The sequence below is a fragment of the Haemaphysalis longicornis genome, unplaced genomic scaffold, assembly GCF_048455015.1.
Source record: "Haemaphysalis longicornis isolate Haplotype H1 unplaced genomic scaffold, Haemaphysalis longicornis Haplotype H1 scaffold_11, whole genome shotgun sequence".
Lineage (NCBI taxonomy): Eukaryota > Metazoa > Arthropoda > Arachnida > Ixodida > Ixodidae > Haemaphysalis > Haemaphysalis longicornis.
This window is the reverse complement of record NW_027526214.1, coordinates 45,630,671-45,640,867: the sequence shown is the minus strand read 5'-3', so window position 1 is coordinate 45,640,867 and position 10,197 is coordinate 45,630,671.

Sequence of the window (10,197 nt, the reverse complement as noted above, 5' to 3'; positions counted from 1 at the left end):
GTGCACTGGGGGTCCAGTGGTGCTCGGCGGCGAAAGAAGGTCTGGTGTTCTCCCCCTCACTTCTATCGAAAAATTACTCTCCCAAACTAAGAGTATATATGCATATTATCTAACTTTTTATTCTCAATAAATGTTTCTCTCACTTTCGAAAGCAACTTTTGTCGGGTCGTCCTAATATTTCTGTACTTATTTTCTTACTTATAGTGTTCTTCTGAACACTGTCATCTCTTTCTAAGGTGTTATTCCGAGTTTTTGTTTTGTTTGTTTGTTTGTTTGTGCGCCAGCATCAAGACTTCGCAGTTGATCCTGGACACGGTAAATTTGTGATTGATAGATTGATTATTATAAAATAGAATTAATAATAATTTTGTTATATTGTAATATAAAATATTTAAAACCATATTATTAATAATATATTAATATTATAATTATTATTATTATTCGCGCGAGATGGCGCCTCGTAAGGAGGACTGTTTCCTGTGCTGTGTAGCTTTCTCCGGCAGGCAGGAGTTTTTTCGATGTTCTGCGTGCAAACGCCATGAGAATGGAAAGTGCATTGTTCTTCCGGACGTGGAACTGCAGTGTTTGATCTCCGCTGAGCAGCCGTTCGTCTGCAATCTCTATGTGGCTGCGGCGTCACCCGCTAGGCCTAGCGACTCCGGTGAGCAAACCAGCCAAGGCGCTCAGCCAGCTGATGTCCCGGCCGAACGAGTGGCATCCCCTGTCGGAGCAAGCTTCGTCCCTTCGCCGGACCTAGGTGCAGAGGGAGCTGCCCTGAAGAATCTCCTGTCCGAAGCCTGCGCCAGCCTCTTTTCTCGGGGATGTTGTCACGGAGCTGCGCGAAGAGAACCGGCTTCTGCGATGAGACAATGTGGCTGGGCTTGCCTAGCAGGCTGCAATCATCGCTTCCCTGCTTGAGGAGATTCGCTGCCTTCGAGGGGAGCTCGCCCGTCCGCCGATCCCCCGACTGCTTCTTCAAAGCCTGCTAACGTTGCCACGCTACCGGTGACGTCACCGCACTCTGGCTTCCCAATCAGGTCGTCGTACGCCGCAGCCGCCGCGGTGCAGCTCGTGAATGCGGCCCCCTCCTGTCCTCGACGACCGCTTCGGTAGTCGTTGAACACTTCAGCAGGTAACCATTTGCGGCGTCGAGTGATTTTGGTTCCCCTTCGGACTGCCCCTTGCCTCCGCCTCGGTCCGACACTGCGTGTAATGGCCCGCCAGCGAGCTTACTGAAGAAATGAAGCCCTCTTTTTGTTGGTGCATCAGAAGCTTTCGAGTTGGTGTTGGTGCGCCCACGACCGAGCACCAGGGCCATCTTTGTTCCGAGGTTGTCGGCTAGCACGACATCTGGGCAAGTGTTCACCCACTCGTCGAATGTGCAAGTCACGCCATTGTCATGCAAACGTCTTAAGACCAAGTATGAATCGTACTCCTCTTTTTTCGGAACTGTTGACGCAGATTGTTTTAGGCTCCTCGGTGGTCCGTTAATGTGACCAAAGGGCTCCCTCTTAGAGCCGTTCCAAAGCAAGTTCTACGCTGGCATGCTGCACAGCTGCGAAACTACCATGCATGACCAATAAGAACGAAACTCTGGACATCTATTATGAAAACGCTCGGGGTCTACGTACTAAGTCCTCCGAATTTCTTAGAAATGTTTTGTGCTCCAAATTTTCTACAATTGTTAATACTGAAACTTGCATTTGCGATGATATCTCGTCTTCCTACTATTCTCCTCCGAGTTACGAAAATTTTAGAACCAAGAGGACGTTAACTGGGCCTAAGCAAAAGGGTGGTGGGGTTCTCATTGTCATCGATCGCTCAGTGCAATGTGTGCAGCGTGCAGAGTAATCAGTCTGGCTTGAGGTAGGCCTCAAGGCGGGCGAGAATCTGCTCATCGGTGCATTCTATATATCCCCGGATATTTTACCTGCTGAATATAATCCAAAGCTCACATCTATCGAAAATGTTTCAAATGCACACTCCAATCATAAGCTAATTATACTTGTAGACTTCATCACCCCAGGTAATAACCGGAACAGTCTTTCAGCACACAAAGCATTATGCAGCGCTGAAATGCAGCATGTTTTTAGATTTTCAATCGTTCACCTCCTTGCAGCAGTTTTCCCACATAGAGAAATTCCGTGGTATTGTCCTAGATGTGTGCTTCTCGAACTTGAAAAAAGTTGAAGTGTGTGCCTCCATAATATCCCTTGTGCACCCCGACAAGTTTCACTTCCTCTTATTGCCTCTGTCGCGATCGCTGCACAGCATCGCTCTGGTGGTATTGACAATTGTGCGGTAACACGATATGCTTTCAAGCGTGGAGATTACGCTGGGGTGTACCACTTTTATTCATCTGCTCAATGGTTTAGTGCATTTGATGTCAATGATGTTCATGAACAGGTGCGACGTTTTACCGAAATCGTCAGCAGTGGCATAAAGAAGTACATCCTTTGTTACAAGCCTGTTCATTCCAACTTTCCCCACTGGTTTTCTAAAGAACTTCGAAGTTCGCTTAAACTTTAGAAGAGCGCCCACAAAAAGGCCAAGCGTCCTGGGCTTGTCAAGTGCAAAGCGGAGTTTAGTCGGTATCCATAACTTTTTAAAAGCCTCTACTGGAGTGACCACCAGCTCTATATACAGTGATTATTGGCTCCTGCGTCTCAGAAACCGGCCTAATTCTGGAGGTACGTACGCGGCTGTTGTAAGGCGTCTAAAGAACATGCTAGCCTGCTTAATTCCGATTGTGAAGATGTTCAGGATGTTGCCACAAGTTTATCTCAGTACATTTATTCAGTCTTTCAACTGCCAGATGGTAACGACGAACGCCTATCGTTTAATATAATGTTTAATTTTAACACCTGATGTTCAATGAAAAAAAGTTGTCAATGATAGCCCCAAACGAATAAAGGCATAATTTTCCTGATGTGCAGATGGATTTCCACCAGCCCTCATTAAGGCTTACGGCAACATTTTTGAGCCTGTCTTAACTTATATTTATAACTGCTATCTTTTTGGCAAATTTACTCGTGCATGGAAGATCGCTCGAATTTTTCCAATAGTTAGGTCTGGTGATAAGTAGACCGTTTCTAACTAGCGCCCGATCTCACTCCTCTGTGTCGCCTCAAAACTCTGAGTCAGCTCTGCACAAAGTTCTTGTGGCCAGCGTCAAGAACGTTGTGATACCACATCAGCACGGCTTTTTTTCGCGTCGATCGAGGATCACAAATATTGCAAGCTTTATGAAACAGGCTTCGGCTGCAGTTTGTGAAAACGGCCAGTTGGACGTTATTTATTTTGACCTCAGTAAGGCGTTTGATTGTGGTAAACCATCAATTATAATTACAAGCTTCCCACGTCCAGTGTAGACGCAAGCCTTGTTGCCTTGTCCAACTATCTCTTTGACCGGTAATTTTACGTAGTTGTAAACAACCAAAAGTCTAGTATTTATTCTTCAACAAGTGGTGTAATTCAGGGTTGTGTGCTGGGTTCAATATTGTTATCTATCTTTAGCAATGATGTGTCAACAGTGTTAACAAACACTTTTTTTCTCCTCTATGCTGATGATGTCAAAAAATTTAGGCACATTAGCGGTGCTCAGGACTGTTGTGCGTTGCAGAGGAATGTCTCGGAATTAACGGTCTGGTGCAGCAAAAACTGTCTGATTTTAAACCCCACTAAAACAAAGGTTGTCACATACAGACGGAAAACGCACCGTCTCCTGTTTTTCTACAGTATTGAGGGAGCTCCTCTGCAAAGGGTTAAGAAAATTAGGGACCTAGGGGTGCTTTTTGACAGTACCTTCCTTTTTCTTCACATATTATGGTCATCACTTGGCGAGCGCTCCGAAATCTTAGGAATGCGTGTCGGATTACAAAGGAATTCTCTTCTCCAGATCCATTTCTGAATATATACAATGCAATATGTATACCTCAGTTAGAATATGCTTCTGTTGTTCGGAACGGCATCTCCAAATTCAGTAGTGAATTTATAGAACGTGTGCAGAAGTTTTTGTCCATATTTTAGCGCCGTCATCACAATCACAGTTTTCATTCTGATCCTCACTTACCCATAGTTCCTTCCATCCCTTCGTTGACCTGCAGACGTATGCGTGCACACCTTACATTTCAACACAAAATTGTTCATTGTGACCTTTCTTGCGCGGACCTGCTTAACTGTAGACAGTTAAGCAGACAGTTAAGAGTTTATTGTTCCACCAAGGCCCACCAGGTCGCATCGCTCTTTCTTGACAGCTGCGCGCATTTCAAATCGTTCTCCTGTGCGCAGAATACAGAATTGATACAACCGCTTCTCTAAACGCCTTGACATCTTTCAAAGTTCCTTTACAATTTACCATACTGCGCTGTTGAATACAGTATGTTAAGCATCTACGATATCTCTGTCGTTCGTTTTTCTTTTTTTTTTTTTCATTGCTGAAATTTGGTTTCTCTGCGGATCTGTTTAACCAACTGACAGTTGCCTATTTTTGAAACTGTTTACTTTCATTTGTTCGTCTTATCATTTGTCTCTACACTCTTGCCGTGGTTTTTGCTTTATTACTGTCCAACCTAGTTGCTCTGCCTGTAGTGTGGTCTTTACAACAAGCAGAGCAACAAATAGAACTTCTTTTTTTTCTTTTTTACCTGTACCCACGCTCGGCCTGTACTTTATTTCTGTCATTTTCATTACTTCAATTTCAGTGGGTCTCGTGACTTGTTCGTTTCTGGCAATGCTTCTTGTAATTTGTTTTTATGTAACTATTCGTGCGCCAGCACTCAGGGTTCTGGCTGTTCCTGTGCACGTAAATAAACATGATTGATTGATTGATTGATTGAATAATGTATAATTTAAATATTATTATTACTATTGTTATTATAATATTCTTATATTGTTATTATTATTATTATTATTATTCCTCTCGCGTGGAAAATTTCTCGAGTGCGTCCTATTTTCAAGTCAGGCTCCAAATCGGATGCAACAAACTACATAGCAATTTCTCTCCTTTGTGCTTCTTACAAGCTGTTTGAGACAGCGCTGTACAAATTACTGTCAAGTTCTGTACAGAATCTTCTTGTAAGTAAACAGCACGGCTTTATATCAGGAAGGTCGACAACGACTAATCTCTCCTGCTTCATGGAGCAGGCCTCGGCAGCCATTTCTGAGAGGGGCCAGCTCGACGTTGTCTACTGTGATCTGAGCAAAGCATTTGACGTTGTTTGCCACACGCTGTTACTTAAACAGCTTTTACAGGTAGGAATTGATACACCACTCGTGGCATTGTTGGGTAGTTATCTAGATAACCGGTTCAGTTTCGTTAGCGTTAACGGGCAGACGTCTGCTCTGTACAGATCAACAAGCGGTGTGCCTCAAGGCTCCGTGTTGGGGCCTCTCTTGTTCTCCATTTTTGTTAATGATGTGTCAGCCGCAGTTAAGATGTCTTCTTTCCTTCTTTACGCTGACGACATTAAAATATTCAGACGTATTGAGTCCATTAATGACTGCATTGCCCTGGAGCAAGATATATCCTCATTTTCCAAGTGGTGCTCAGACAATAGATTAAATCTTAACTCTACAAAAACAAAGGTCATGTCTTATAGCAGGAAAACGAACCGCACTTTATTTTGCTACAGTATTAACGGCGGTTACTTGTCTAGAGTTGAAGAGATCAGAGACCTCGGCGTGCTTTTCGACAGTGCCTTAACTTTCTCACCTCATGTCACTCAACTTACTAGGCGGGCGCTACGCTCTCTTGGGGCTGTTTGCAGGTTTTCTCGAGAATTCCGGTTTCCTTCTTCATTCCTAAAACTATTCAGAACGCTTTGTATTCCGCAACTAGAATATGCTTCTGTCGTTTGGAATGGAACCTGTAGTTCCAACTGTCAACGTATAGAGCGTGTACAAACCAAATTTGCATCAATATTTAGGCATCGTTTTCCTTCGGAGCCTATCCCTATAACGGTTTCTCTAAGTTCCCGGCGGACCCACTCAGACCTTCTTTTCATGTACAAATTGCTTCATGGTATTATTTTATGCCCGGAACTACTTGAATCAATCAGTTTTCGCGTTCCACAAAAAGCTACAAGGCTCGCCCACCCTTTTAAAGCAGCTGGAGCTCTCAGCACACGTTCTCCTCTTCAAAGGATGCATCATCTGCATAATGTTCACTCCGAGAAGCTCGATATCTTTCAGCGTCCTCTTCGGGAGTTTTTGGCCGGGTTGTCAGCTCTGACACACTAGGTTCATCTTGGCAGTGCTCTTTTTCTTCACTTATCGTCCTGACGTGTGCATTGACTTCACCGAGCTTGTTCTTGTTCCTGTTATTCGTGTATTGTGCTGATACTGCGACTGTAATTATAGTAGAATTTTTCTTTTTCTGCCACTTTTATCATTAAAAGTTGCCATATTCACTTCATGCGTCCATTTGAAACTGAAAATATACGCTTCCCGAATCTTGTAAAAACTTTCTTCTTTTCACTCACCCTTCCGTATAGTTACGCTTATTGTAAGATGTCTTCTTGCAATTGACCAGACATTACAGTTTCTATTGATTGTGTAATGTTGCCTAAGATTACACTATGGTATTTTCATTCTTCTTTGAAGATGTAGCTTCTTCATATCTTTTGCTCGCTCACTGTTCTTTTGCCAGCTGTTGATGCATTTCATTGCTGTCTTATACCTTTTCTGTGCGCCAGCATGACTTGATTGTGTAAAGTCGGTGGATTGCACTATTTTATTACTAATCTTCTTTGCCGTTTTTTGTAAGTCTTTCTGTCTTTTTTCTCATTTTTTTTTGCTCACTGAGTGTTTATTAGCAAATTGTTGATGTACTACAGTGCTGCATTTTCCCCTCTGAGTGCTCCAGCACGAAGGCCTCCGCTGTTTCTGGGCACTATAATAAACATTGATGAATTGATTGATTTGCGGCCTTATCGCCGCATGATGGCGCCCAGTAAGGACAAGTGCCTCCTCTGCTGCCTCGCTTTCTTCGGCAGGCAGGCGTTTTTTCGATGTTCTGCGTGTAAACGCCGTGCGCACGGAAAGTGCATTGTTCTTCCGGACGAGGAACTGCAGCGTTTGATCTGCGGTGAGCAGCCGTTCGTCTGCAATCTGTGTGTGGCCGCGGCGTCACCCGCTAGGCCTAGCGACCCCGGTGACCAAACCAGCGAAGACAGTGAGCCAGCGAACATCCCGGCCAAACGAGTGGCGTCCCCTGTCGGAGCAAGCTTCAACCCTTCGGCGGACCTACGCGCAGAGGTAGCGGCTTTGAAGAATCTCCTGTCCGAAGCCTGCGACAGCCTCTCTTTTCTTGGGGATGTTGTCACCGAGTTGCGCGAGGAGAACCGGCTTCTGCGACGGGACCATGTGGCTGGGCTTGCCCATCAGGCTACAATCGTCGCGTCCCTGCGTGAGGAGGTTCGCTGCCTGGGAGGGGAGCTCGCCCGTCCGCCGTCTTTCCCGCCTGCTTCCCCGAAGCCTGCTAGCCGTTCCACGCTACCGGTGACGTCACCGCACTCCGGTCTCCCCATGAGGTCGTCGTTCGCCGCAGCTGCCGCCGGTGCAGCGGGCGAAGGCGGCCCCCTCCTGTCCTCGACGAACGCTTCGGCATTCTTAGAACGCTCCAGCGGTCAACCAGGTGCGGTGTCGAATGATTTGAGTTCCCCATCGGACTGCCCTTTGCCTCCGCCTCTACGGTCCGACACTGCGAGTAATGGCCCGCCGGTGAACTTAGTGAAGAAAAGAAGCCCTCCTCGCGTTGGTGCATCGGAAGCTTCTGAGTTGGTTGTGGTGCGCCGACCGCCGAGCTCCAGGGCCATCTTCGTTTCGAAGTTGTCGGCTAACACTACATCTGGGCAACTGTTGGCCCACTTGTCGAATGTGCAAGTCACGCCATTGTCATGCAAACGCCTTAAAACCAAGCATGACTCCTATTCTTCTTTTTGTGTAACTGTTGACGCAGAGTGTTTCAGGCGCCTGTGCGACCCGTCTATGTGGCCAAAGGGCTGCCTCTTCAAGCCGTTCCAAGGCAAGCTCCACCCTGGCATGGTGCACAGCTGTGAAACTTCTGAGAATGACCAGTAAGAACGACACTCTCGACATCTATTATCAAAATGCTCGGGGTCTACGTACTAAGTCCTCCGAATTTCTTAGAAATGTTGTGTGCTCCAAATTTTCTACTATTGTTATTACTGAAACTTGGCTTTGCGATGATATCTCATCTTCCGACTATTTTCCTCCGACCTATGAAATTTTTAGAAGTGACAGAAACTTAACTGGGCCCAAGCAAAAGGGAGGCGGTGTTCTCATTGCCATCGATCGCTCAGTGCATTGCGTGCGGCGTGCAGACCTCGAGACTGAGGAATCAGTCTGGCTTGAGATAGGCCTCAAGAGGGGCGAGAAGCTGCTCATCGGTGCATTCTATATAACCCCGGATATTTTACCTGCTGAATATAATCTAAAGCTCACATCTATTGAAAATGTTTCCAATTCACACTCCAACCATAAGCTAATTATACTTGGGGACTTCAACACCCCAGGTATTCACTGGAACAGTCTTTCATTTCAGCATAAAAACCATTATGCAGCGCAGAAATGCACCATGTTATTAGATTTTCAATCATTCACCTCTTTGCAGCAGTTCTGCCACATAGAAAACTTCTGTGGTAATGTCCTAGATGTGTGCTTCTCGAACTTGAAAAACGTAGAAGTGTGTGCCTCCGAAGTATCTCTTGTACACCCCGACAAGTTTCACCCCCCTCTTATTGTCTCTGTCTCTGTCGCTGCCCAGCATTGCTATGGTGGTGTTGACGATTGTGCAGTCCCGCGATATGCTTTCAAGCGTGGAGATTATGTTGGGCTCTATCACTTTTATTCATCTGCTGAATGGTCTAGTGTTTTTGATGTCAATGATGTTGACGAACAGGTTCGACGTTTTACCGAAATTGTCAGGAGTGGCATGGAAAAGTACATCCCTTGTTATATGCCTGTTCATTCCAAATTTCCCCATTGGTTCTCTAAAGAACTTCGAAGTTCGCTTAAACTTAAGGACAGCGCCCACAAAAAGGCCAAGCGTTCTGGGCTCGACAAGTGGAAAGCGGAGTTTAGTCGGTATCGCTCACTTTGTAAAAGCCTCTACCGGCGTGACCACCAGCTCTATATAGAGTCGTTAGAGGCTTCTGCGTCTCAGAAACCGGCTGACTTCTGGAGGTATGTACGCGGCCGTTCTAAGGAGTCTAAAGAACACATTAGCCTGCTTAATTCCGATGGGGAACAGGTTGAGGATGTCGCCACTAGCTTTGCTCAGTACTTTCATTCTGTCTTTCAATTGCCAGATGGTCACGACGAACGCCTGTCGTTTAATAATATGTCTAATTTTAGTACACTTATGTTCGATGAAAAACTTGTCAATGATAGCCTTAAACGGAGGAAACCGTCATTTTCCTGTGGTGCAGACGGAATTCCAGCAGCCCTCATGAAGGTTTACGGCAACATTTTTGTGCCTGTCTTAACTTCCATTTATAATAACTGTTTACTTTTCGGCAAATTTCCTCGTGCATGGAAGATTGCTCGAATTTTTCCAATATTTAAGTCTGGTGATAAGTCAGCCGTTACCAACTATCGCCCAATCTCACTCCTTTGTGTCGCCTCAAAACTCTTTGAGTCAGCTCTGCACAACGTTCTTGCTGCCTGCGTCAAGAACGTTGTGATACCAAATCAGCACGGCTTTTTCTCGGGTCGATCGACGGTTACAAATCTTGCAAGCTTCATGACTCAGGCTTCGGCTGCAGTTTGTGAAAACGGCCAGTTGGATGTTATTTATTTTGACCTCAGTAAGGCGTTTGATGTAGTGAACCATAAATTATTAATTAACAAGCTTACTATGTCCGGTGTTGATGCAAGTCTTGTTGCCTTGTTGTCCAACTATCTCCTTGACCGGTCCTTTTACGTAGATGTAAACTTCAAAAGGTCTAGTGTTTACACTGCAACGAGTGGTGTACCTCAGGGTTCTGTGCTGGGTCCACTATTGTTTTCTATCTTTATCAATGATGTGTCAACAGTGTTAACAAAATCTTCATTTCTTCTCTATGCTGATGATGTCAAGCTATTTAGGCACATTAGCAGTTTTCAGGACTGCTGTGCCTTGCAGAGGGATGTGTCGGAATTGTCGGTCTGGTGCAGCAAGAACTGTCTAATTTT